The sequence below is a fragment of the Aphis gossypii genome, chromosome 2 (assembly GCF_020184175.1).
Source record: "Aphis gossypii isolate Hap1 chromosome 2, ASM2018417v2, whole genome shotgun sequence".
Classification (NCBI taxonomy): Eukaryota; Metazoa; Arthropoda; class Insecta; order Hemiptera; family Aphididae; genus Aphis; species Aphis gossypii.
Window position 1 is genome coordinate 37,772,495 of NC_065531.1, and position 12,316 is coordinate 37,784,810.

The window sequence follows — 12,316 nt, forward strand, 5'->3', positions numbered from 1 at the left end:
GTTGTGAAATATTGATCACACGGCGTCATAGTTAGGCAATTAAGCACCATGCACGTGTATAATAACTTTATACGTTTACCCACCAGGATGTTCGATATTATAGTATAATAACAATACTTATATTATAAATAGCATTATGACAAGTTGGATTGAATAAACATTAATTAATAATTTAATGATTTTAGTATAATTAGAACTTGACGAAATCAATCAATTATTTCTAAAGATTATCTGTGAAATTATGTTAATTAATATATTTATTAATTACTAAAAAGAAAAAAATTATAGGATATACTAGTAACTTATTTGTATTTTTCTTTTATTATTATTATTATTATTATTATTATTATTATCATTAAATTTTATTTAAACTTAATTCAACTATAATTTTTTAAATTTCAATATAAATCGTATATCGTGCTATTTATTTTTCTCGGTTAGAATGATTGGTACCGTTTCTCAGCTTTTGCGTTGAAAGTAAACAACATTATAAAATATTTATATTTTCTGAAACAGCTATAACAATATTTTATTTCAAGATTATATAAGAAGCTATGTTTTTCTAAAAGCATAAATAATCATGGTTTATAATATTACATACTATTATGACATGGGACAATTATTTAATAAAAAGGTTAATAATAATACATACTAGACGTAAAAATTATTTTTTCTGCCCAGTGGCGTTATCCCAGACTATTAATTCTAAATAAATTTATTTGTTCATGATATTAATCGGATATGCATTCAAATATCAAACCAATATAATAATATCACAATGACCTATTAAGATTAATATTTTAAAATAAATACATGAAGAGTTTATTGTATACAATATTTATATATATTATATATTAAAAAAAAATATACTTCACTTCAGTGCGTTCAAAAAGTATTAATGTTAGAACTGTATCTAAAGATAAAACTACTTACTGTATACGAGATACCCAAAAGAATATGTATTTTACAGAACGATTGTTCTGTATTAAAAAAGGCCATCATAATTTGTATTTATGAACATGGACATATTAAACATTTTTTTTTTTTTTTTGCAACAATGCTGTCAACAAATTAAGCAATATCTCATTTATTTGCATATAACTGAGTGTCATTTCATTAATACAATCGAGTTACTATGTAAATAATGTATTCGAAAAATATAATATTTTAATATCGAGAAATGGGTGATAAAAATTGAGTAATACCGTCGGAATATTAAATATATCTTTCAGTGTATTAAAAAAAAAAATAATAATAACAATAATAATTAAAATCTCATTAGTAGGTTTGCAAAAAAGGGATAACTGATACAATTTTTATACAGCCAAAGAATTCATGATTTATTACTTTTTTATATAGGGGATTGCAACCTTACTCAAAGCAATCCACCAGGTATTGCATTGTTTTTTACTATTTACGGAAATCATTTTTTTTTTCGTAAAACTTATATTTTTTTAATAATATTAATTCAATTGAGAAAACTTATATTTTGTATTAAAATTAAAATATTGTATTGAATTTGTATAAAATACATAATAAACCAACGTCTTTTCCGATATTTCTATATCATATATTATAGCTAACCTGCGAATAATAATTGTGGCCCACTGTATTAATTATTCCTAAATGTATTATTTAATTATATTATCAACGATTTGTGAAATAAGTATTCAAAATAATACAAGGCTTGTATATTAGTTGTTCATAAATATATAAAACCTTTTTTCTTATACCACTAAAATTTTAATTTTAATATTAGACCAATAGATTCATTCCTAAAATTATTTTTTAACTGCATATCAATTTCATTATATTGAGTTTATATGATAAATTGTAGACGTATCTTTATTATAATATATAGTATACACTTAAGTAATGAAAATCATTTCACTATTGTACAAGTTTTAAATTTTAAAATACTGAATGTGTTTTTTTACTGTTTTTAAAAATATATATAAACAAATCATCATACTTAATAAAAAAAATAAATAAATATATAATAATTAATCTTACATTATAAGAAAATAACTTAATAAAAACGATTGAACATAACAATATTGTTAATACTTAATATAATAGTTTTTAAGTACCAAGGTGAAATACCTTTATTTCATCATATTTTTTTTAATTTGAAATTTATGTTGATTTTTATGAATGAAAATGGAACTTATGTTTCAAATAATTTTTAACCTTCCAAATAGAATATTATATCTATAAACGTATTAAAAACATTTCATTACATTCAATGTCTTAGATTTTGTACATAAAATTATTTTAAAAACATGATAAAAACATAACATGATTAAATTTCAAAAACAGGTAATGAATAATATTCAGTAAATTATTATAAAAAAAATATAATATATTTTAATCAGAAGCTCTAAAAAAAAAAAAAAATACAGTTCATTTTTTTAAAAAAAAAACCACATTCTTTGTAATATTCAACAGACTTTTTTTTTTTTTTTGGTTTAAAATAAGAGTAAATAAAAAGAACATTTTCCTCTGGATGCATGTTATTATTATATCCACCTGTAATTATAAAGGTACCTATTTCACAAGGGAAATATAGTAATATAGCATGTAGATAATGTGTTTCTATAACAGTAATTAAATATGACCAACCGTACAATGTGAAATACCAAACATGTCGGGAAATTTGAACTATAATGCACACATACACGATATGGAATATACAATTACGTGGAATGAGAGTGCATTATATCATAATGATAAGTAAAATGGGCTGTGAGTACAATAAGGTTAGGACTAATCTTTTTTAGCTAAAAATATATTTCGATAAAGTTTTATTACATATACCAAATTCTAAATTTTTATTTTAGATGTTCTGGTTTTTAAATATAAATTTATTTTTTTTTAATTATTTTAAGAAATTTTACCCAATTATCATTAATTTAAAAAGAAAAATTAATAATTTATTTTTTTTATTAATTATATCAAATTAATATTAAAATTAATTTTAGTAATTTTAAAACAATAATTGACAAATCTGTATTTTTAAAATATAAAAAATAAATATTAATACAACTTTCTTAAAAATTAAATTATACACTTCATTTTTTTAAACTTTATTGTTTAATATAAATATTTGATTTAAAAAAATGACTAGAAAAATATAATTATTCTAGGTATTTTTATGACTTTCAAATTTTTTTGAGTGCTTTTTTTAACATTATTAGGTCATATTAAATTTGCATATTTTTTTCTAAGGTCATCAACTTCCAATCTTTAATAATAATCCGACAAATACAGTTGATATACAACATATTTATTCATTAGTAAATTTAATTATATGATTAAGATATAAAAAAAAACCTTATTTAGTTTGATTTTAACTTAATAGTTTTTACAAAAATATTATAAACCAAAAATAGTCTTAAAAGGCATGTAAGTAAATACTGCTCTGCTGTACATTAATTTAAATTCAATGAAATATCATTGTATTCGAAAAACGATCCTGAGGGAAATCTGTTACCTTATATCATTGAGTACATTTAAATATTTAATGACATATATTTTTTATTAAATAGATATTAAAGTAACTTTTTTTCAGTATTATATATTAAGTTAGTGCAATTTTTTCAAATTATTCCATTTATCATATTTAATTTAAATATTATAATAATATTAAATCACATTAAACCACATTAAATCAACCTCCGTATATAGCTCAAAATTTAATAATATCTTTCTGTAATTACGTAAAAGTGGAAAAATATGTCCATAAAATAAATAAATATGAAAAAATAATCAAAATTGGCATTGCGTGTATTAAATTTCGTAATTGTATAATATAAGTAAACGTTATAACCTCTCATGAATAATATTTCTAAATTATAAAAAAAATTTAATTTTATCATTTATCATTTCATTATCTTGAAATAAGCAATTTCGTTCAAATTTGAACTTAAAATCTATAAAAAATAATTGTCTTTATATATATATATTTTTTTTTGGTCATATGACTCCAGTATAAAATTTTTATGAATAACAAGAACACTGACATAAAATTTTAAATCTTAGTTATAAAAACAAACATTTCCATGAATTTCAAAATAATTTATTGATTTTCAATATTTTAACAAATTTTGTAAAATTTCTAAATTTAAATGCTTATAAATAAATATTGTGACTATAAATCTCAATATTGTTTTATTGGAAAAAATACCACTTATTAAGAAGCAGAATTACATTTTAAAGTGTTTTTACCCATTCAACATTTTTATTTAAATCTAAGTACATTTATTTCATTTGAAACATATTTACATAATATTATTAAAGTGATTTTAATTTTACGATTCAAACTTCATTTAATTACCTTTATGTGTTACAGAATAAATTATTCACAAGTTTTATAATAACAGGTGGTTGTAAATGGTTAGAAATGGTTAGAAATGATACTTACACAGACAGTTAACATCAGAATTCGTTGGTAAAGTAAAATTTCTAGCCATCATATAGATATCTGTATCAAAGCCCCAAAGCAATTTCATTTACATGAATTTAAAGTTTCAAAACTCAAGTATAACTTTATTATAATCACACTTGGAGGGCAAATAAAAATAGGTTATTGCCTTATGTGTATATTAAGCACAGTTAATAATTTACACATTTAATTATAATTGTAAATTATATAATGTGCATAAAGCAATAATACATTGTATTCTTAAAATAAATTTAAACTGTGAAGGTAAATTAATAAAATTTAGTAACTTAGATAATACATAATATTATGATGTGAATATTGAACCCAAAAATAAAGTTCTATATTTGTATTAATGTAAATGAATGTATGTAAGCACCTAACGACCATCACTATTTTTAGTTACATAAAAGTTTAACGTATATATTAACATCAACTTAACTGTATTAACTACGATATTCAAAAAGTCTTGATTAAATAAATCAAAATTATATTAAAATATGTTTTCTATAAAATAAATTATTATTTGTAACAATGTTAATATGTATAATAAAAACAATGATGAAATTTCAACATTTTTCTTAGAAAAAACATATTATACGTCATAAAATATTATTACTTTTCATTAGTTATAATAGTATGCTTATAGTATTGTAATATATTATTTTGAATCCAGGATATAGCATTACATAGTTTTATATTAAATTTTAGTATAAAATATAAACAATAACTTTGTGATGTACATTTAATTGTACTTATGTGTAATGTTGTGCATTATGATTTTGTGTGTAAATAGATTAATTCACTTTTCTACTATTGTTTTTTTTTTCTGAAATAGTGTGAGCAATAATAATGATTTAAAAAATTGACAACTGATAAAAATAGTTGAACTCAAAATAATATATTCACATCTATTGTAAGTAGTGTAGGTTTAAGTTTCAAATCAAAGTTTTTAGGTGCCCCCTATAGCGAACAGAAAGGCTTATAAAGTTTTAAGCTCAAACTCCTAATGTATATTGGACAAAATTCACGGGAGTGAAAATCTCATTATAGTATACGTCTTCACAGATTTTAAAATATTTTATTATAAAACGTATTGTATTATATATTATATTATTGTATATTTCGTTTAGAGCAAATGAAATTTTATCTTTCAAAGCAATTTTTTATTATCGTATAAAGTCAAAAAAGAGAATAACTTTTTATTGAAATGAATAGTATAATTCGTTGGTACTTATTGTTGTAAAACAAGAAGATGCATAAAATCAATAGTTAATTATATAACTTAATTTAGTATTAATAACAAGTTTTTTCTATAAAATAAATTTAAATGTAAATAGAATATACTATCATAAAAATATTAAATATTCATAAATAAACATGCGTGTTTTCTATTATTAAATGATACATTATATTCATCGCGTACATGTTGTATATAGTTTTCAATTAAAAAAAAATAAAAAAATAAGTAAGAATCCACATTTAATTTCAATAAAATTTTTCAAAAATGTTGTTTACATTTGAGTTGGGTCAATGTGAAAGATAACATATATGTGAAATAAGCTTACCCTGACATCTCCCGCCAAAAAAAGGTTTAATACTTGTTATTGAAACACAGCTTATATGTAGTTTGTACCTGCTTCTAACCCCCAAGGTTGTTGAATTCGCATGTCTATTGCTTATCAATGTATCTTTTTACATTGTGATCTAGAGATCGATATTAGGTATGTAACATCTTTCCGTAAAAAAATATACTAACAAGAATAGATAATTGTATCATTTGATTATTATTTTTTTTTCTATTTCTAATAAATTTTTTTCAAATTTTAAGTAATATTAATAAGAATACAATTAAAAATATCTCCTTTAAGATCAGTTTGTGGTGGATCATAATGATAATATGATTAATGTATTATTATCTAAATAAATTTTATATTTTATTACAATTAGTAGTACAACGTGAATAATTTGAGTACGAGCACACATTCAAGTTTGACCAATGCGACATATTGTTCAACTATTTTACTTTCTGTACTTTTACAATCCAGTAATCATGTGATTGAAATATTTCTATTTCGATCTCATCCACTCCTTTTATCAAAATCATCTTTAATGTTTAAGCATAAACTAGTACCACTAGTACCAGTACATTTTATTTAATAAACCATTTGATTATGATTTTTTTTTCTCCCCACTCGTCTTTATTTTATTCCGCAACGAATGTAACTTCATAACTTAATACCCATGTTGTCCAGTATTCGCCAAAACCTGTACCTCATTGGTATAATACAACTTTTTTATCCATGGAACCCTTTTTTGTATCCACTTTTATTGGGGAACCCCTACGTTTTTTTTAAATTTTAGCTATTTTTATTTAGTTTTCAACTAAATATATATAAAGTTATTGCAGTTTGATAATTAGAACCCCTACAATAGTTTTAATGCGTAAAACATTTGTCTGTGCTAGTCGCTTCTTATATTTGTAGTTTGATTTTTTAAAGTAATTTTCTAGAACATTTTTAAAAAAGCGCTCATGTTTCGTGGAACCCTTAAGTGGTCTGCACAGAATTCCAAGGTTCCACGGAACAAAGTTAAAAAACGCTGATATAAAACACAATAATAATCTACCATAAAAAACAGTGAAAATACTTTACTTTTTAACTTTAAAGATGATTGCTGGAATAAAACCGGATCTAGTTAATAATTTGAGAGATCGCAAATTCTTAGTAAGTACTTTTAAAAATAATCAGGAAATACTAGAATTATATTTGAAAATTATTATTTCAAACGTTCGTATTATTAAATGCATTTTAAATATAATATAATAAACCAGCATTTCTCACACTGTGGGTTGCGTGAAGTTTTTTCAATTATACAGATTGGTCCTAAAAAGATTGAGAACCGCAGTAATAAACTATCCTAAGATATATTATTATAGTATAATAGATCGTCTCCGTTAAAAATAATTTTTGTATATAATGATTAATGGCAATCAATGAATTCAAATTTAACACATCGATGATGACTTAACAAATGACGAAGTATACTCAATAACCATAAATACATAGCAAATCAACTATCCTAACCTTTGAAATCGTTTTTTAAAGACCACTTTAGATAATTTAATTTAGATTTAATCATATGTGAAAGTAATTCAATGGACCAAATTTATAACAAACGATACTTAACCATAATATTTGATGAGTTAACAGCTGATTAATTTGATTATAAAAAAAAAAAAATAAGAGTTTCAATTTCATCTGAAAGAAGAAATAAAACGTCTATTATTTTACGTTAAAACCAAATTAAAATAAATCGAATTTCAAACGCATGACTTCCTTGGTACTTATTCTTTGCAACTCAAATGACAGAGTTTTGGCGGGATTGTTTGAGACCATTTATACTGACATTGATAAATTCTACTAAAATTAAATCACTATATTAAATTGTGTTACGGTTGGCCATAATGCTCAATTAGTTTATTTCAACTAGCTTCATATTTTAATATTATAATTTTATTACCTACCTTAGTAATCCACTAAGTGCCGAAAATTAATTTTCTCAATGCATTATTGTAATTTAAGAAATATATACTTTCTTATCCATATTTTTATTAAAACGGTCAGAATGTATAGTACATCTAAGTTATAATTATTGTTCAATTTTAATTTTTGTAAACATTTTTTCAATCAAAGAAAAAAAAAGGTAAGTTAAATATACAAGTATTTAAAATTTTGATGAATGTAAAATCGTATGGATTAATATATATTGATATTTTACTGGGACAATGATGTCCCATTCATTATTCTTTCCAAATATGAAGCGTGCTTATAAATATAGATTTTAATTAAATACTCGATAGTAATTATACATTAAAGTGGTATAAAATGTAAAAATCTAGTGTTATTTTATAAACAAGCATTAATTTATTTTGCAGTATGTAGTGTTATAAATACTTAGAAAGTTTAAAAAATGTAAAAATTAAAACCATATGTATATTTTTTTAATTTGAATTATTTTTGATAAATTTAACTGTATAATATTCTATTTATTTATCATACTTTAGGTGATATATTGTACGATTGTATCAATTTTTTTTAAGTATTGATATACTTATTTTTATTTTTATAGCCCTACGTTTGTAATTATTATTATCTTTATAATATTATTATTAATTAATTATATACCATTGACGTTGAGAACTTCTTCATCATATCAAATTACTAATATTTCCTTGCCAAATGACTATATATTTTTCAATTATCACTAATTGAAGTAGATATTTATTATTAATGAGTATTTTATATTATGTTATTACATATAGGACGTAAATAGAAAGTCTGTTTACCGTTATCAAACGCCGTCAGCATGAAAGTGTACACAAAACGTCAAATGATTAGTGTAGTATTAAAAATGGTTTTAAAACCTTAATATTCTAACTCAAAAATAAAAATACACTTAATATAAAGGTTTTTATTTTATTTATTATTATAAAACTTTAAAACTGAATCGCTGAATCACCTATAAATAGTACATAATATGTCAAGTTATGGTACGTGTAAGATTGAAAAGTTTGATTAAATTATGACTTCCTAGCACTTATTTTAGACTTAAAGATAATCGTTTAAAATAATCGAAAATAAAAGTTTACTGAATTTCCTTAAAACTTCATACAGCGAGAATGCAAATAATTAATTTGAAATGAAGACTGTAGTATCATACAGTTGGTTCGAAGGTTAAACCAAAATGTATACATAATAATATTGCAACTTCAAATGCATCACAATGAGATGTATTTTATCTTAGATAAAATAATGACGACAAGACTATAATATCATAATTTAAAACTCATAAATCATATATATTATGTTTTATGCCACGTTTGAAAGACATTTGTGACAATTCTGTACTTTTATTTCAAAGGATACTGTGTTAAAAATTTTTGTTTGAAAACTTTGAAGAAAAGAAGGTAAAGTAGGTTATCAGTCTTCTGTACAATAGGTGTCGAGTGTACCTCGTCATTGAGTAAGTCACAGTAATATGTGTGTCAAATTTGAATTCAATGATAAAGCATTACATACAAAAACGATTCTGAGAGAAAATGGTCCGTCAACTTTCAGCTTATATTACTAAGTATATTTTATGATATTGCTTTAAATGTGATTTATTTTGCTATTATAATTATAATACGTAGATTTAATTACATATTTTTCTAATAATTAATATTGCTATTCAAATATCATAATAGAATGTATTTATATAATTTTTTATTGTTATTAACTTTTGAGTCAATACTTCTAAATAATGGTATAAATTATCCCATATTAATCTAAATGTTTTGTAAATATCATTGTGTACATAATATAATAGTACAGGCCAAAGTTTCAAGTCCCGAAAATTTTTTTTTTTTGAATTTCAACAAAATATTTAAAATAGTTGTTTATTGCTTAAATTTCTAATTTCGACAACAATTCAACTTTAAAAAGCTATTACAATAAATGTTGCTTATATTTTTTGGATTTAAAATAAATTACTCAAAAAACACTGTTTTAAAAAGGATTTTTTTCAGAGCAAAAATTATTTTATACAGAATAAAAACATAAATTTCAGAAGTATAAAGTATCTATAAATACCTCGTAAAAAGTAAAAATATTTTTATTTGTTTAAATTTATTTCTCAATTATTAATAAATGTGGAATAAAAAGTACCCACTTCCCTAACAGAATTATATCTACATATTAATTAATTTATGTATTTTTTTAAATTGACAAAAAAAGTGGAACTATTAAATTGATAAAGTAACAATAAAATAAAAAACTATAACAATCTTGTGAAACCTATTTACTGAATGTATGTATGTATTATATTAAGAGTTACATAAATAATTAATAAAAAAATAAAGGTAGATAAGTGGGTAACGCGTTACTGTATATTAGGTGTCAAGTGGGTTATTATTATGGGTGTATTTAATTTGAATTCAATGATATACAATATCTATATGTATATATAGATATATATATATATATATATAATGTGTATATATAGTTGTATATGAAAAACGATTCTAACCGGAAATGGTCTATCAGTCTAGTATATCATCAAGTAATATGTTATTTTTTGTTATTATTATTTATTGAATATTTACAATCTATACAATATGTTTTACACAATAAATAAGATGAACGTTTTTTTTTTTTTCATTGAGTGACATGAAACAAGAGACTATCTAATTATAGAACTCAATTTTTTTTTTATATAGCTATCAGAGTCCTTTATTTTACTTTAAACATTACAGAATAACGTTATTATTGAAATACATATTTTAAAGTTAATTGTTACAACTTCTCTATTAAATTAAAAAATATAGAATATTATTTTGGTAACAAAAACAGCGTTTTAAAAATCTAGTTTATTAAATGTGTAGAAAATATATCAAAAAAAAAAAAAAATTATTCATTTAATTCGTCTAAACCTAATGATAACACATAAACCTTTATAATATATACCTGTTATGTTATTGGTTATATGTTGTACATTCTCTGGGGGGGGGGGGATGGTTTTTGATAATCCTTACTTTTATGTTTTTTTTCTCTAATTCAAATTGGTCATAATGAAATTTACATACACATAAATAAAATACTATTATTGTTGTTTACATTGGTGCGTTTATTAATATGTACATTATTGAATACAACTGAAAAAATAAATAAATAAAAAAAACCATTAATCTTTATAATTCGATTTCAAATTTGGTTGGATGGATAAAGTTTTATAATATAACGTTGTATTATATATTTATGTTAAAATAAATATTTCATTGAAAAAACTTCAAAGTTAAAAAAAAAATTACTGCGATGTGTTATCAAATAAAATACAAGATCAAACCACAGAATTTAAAAAAAAAAAAAACATTAATATATTATATATCATAAAATAAAAATCAATTTTTAAATAATAAGAATTACAAAGTATACGACGATTAATCGAAAATTTAGAACAAAATACAAATACAAAGAATACACCAAAAAAACATTGTTAGTAACCATATTTTATTAAATACTTAAATATATTTGAGAATATTTTGAGTGACTTTGAAGTTTTACTATCGATAAAATTTAAATATTTAATTATACAATTTTCATTTTTTTTTTTTTTTTTTTTTTAATATTATTTGAAATCATACGCTGAAAATATGTTTAAAATATTTATTTTTCTTATAGACAACCCAAATGCTGATTATTGGTTAAAAATAAAGATGAACAACTATAATATTAATAACACCTTTTTACGCGAACATGAATGGTTATGCTTAAATGTATATAATCTAGTAAAACCCTTGATATATTATGTTCTCATCAAAGAATTTTTCAACATTGATTCAAAGTTTATATAATACACATTTCTATATTATGTACACTATTTTCTTAAAATGTTTAACAAAGGAGACTGCTATTTTGTGCATCAAGGCGTGTACTGAATGTAGAATGTATGCACACATATTTACCTTTAACATTTTAGTTTTATAATTTAACAAAAGAACTAGTTAAGTGTAAAATAAATGATAACTAACTAGTTAATCATTGTGCTGTTCAGTTTTGTATTGCTTAGTTTTAAAAGTATCTATAGTCGTCGGATATAACTGAGTGAAGTTTTTTAGATTGTTTTGTATTACATTGCGTATTACAATAATATAAATTATAGAATAAAATGTAATATGATATACTATGGTAGCTATAATAGTTATATTTTCAAAGCCAAACATTTTATATTTATATTTGTGAAAATTAACCTATCTTAGGGGGAAAAACAGTAAAAAATCATAAGTTTTTATAATTTAAATATTGTTACAATGATACTAATAATATTGTATCTCAC

The 12,316-nt window shown here is 21.9% G+C and overlaps 1 protein-coding gene across 1 annotated transcript in view; it reads left to right on the forward strand.

Moving 5' to 3' along the window:
* The window catches only part of LOC114122418 (uncharacterized), a 102,342-nt gene that overhangs the window by 4,884 nt on the left and 85,142 nt on the right, over window positions 1-12,316 (forward strand). The window lies entirely within an intron of this gene.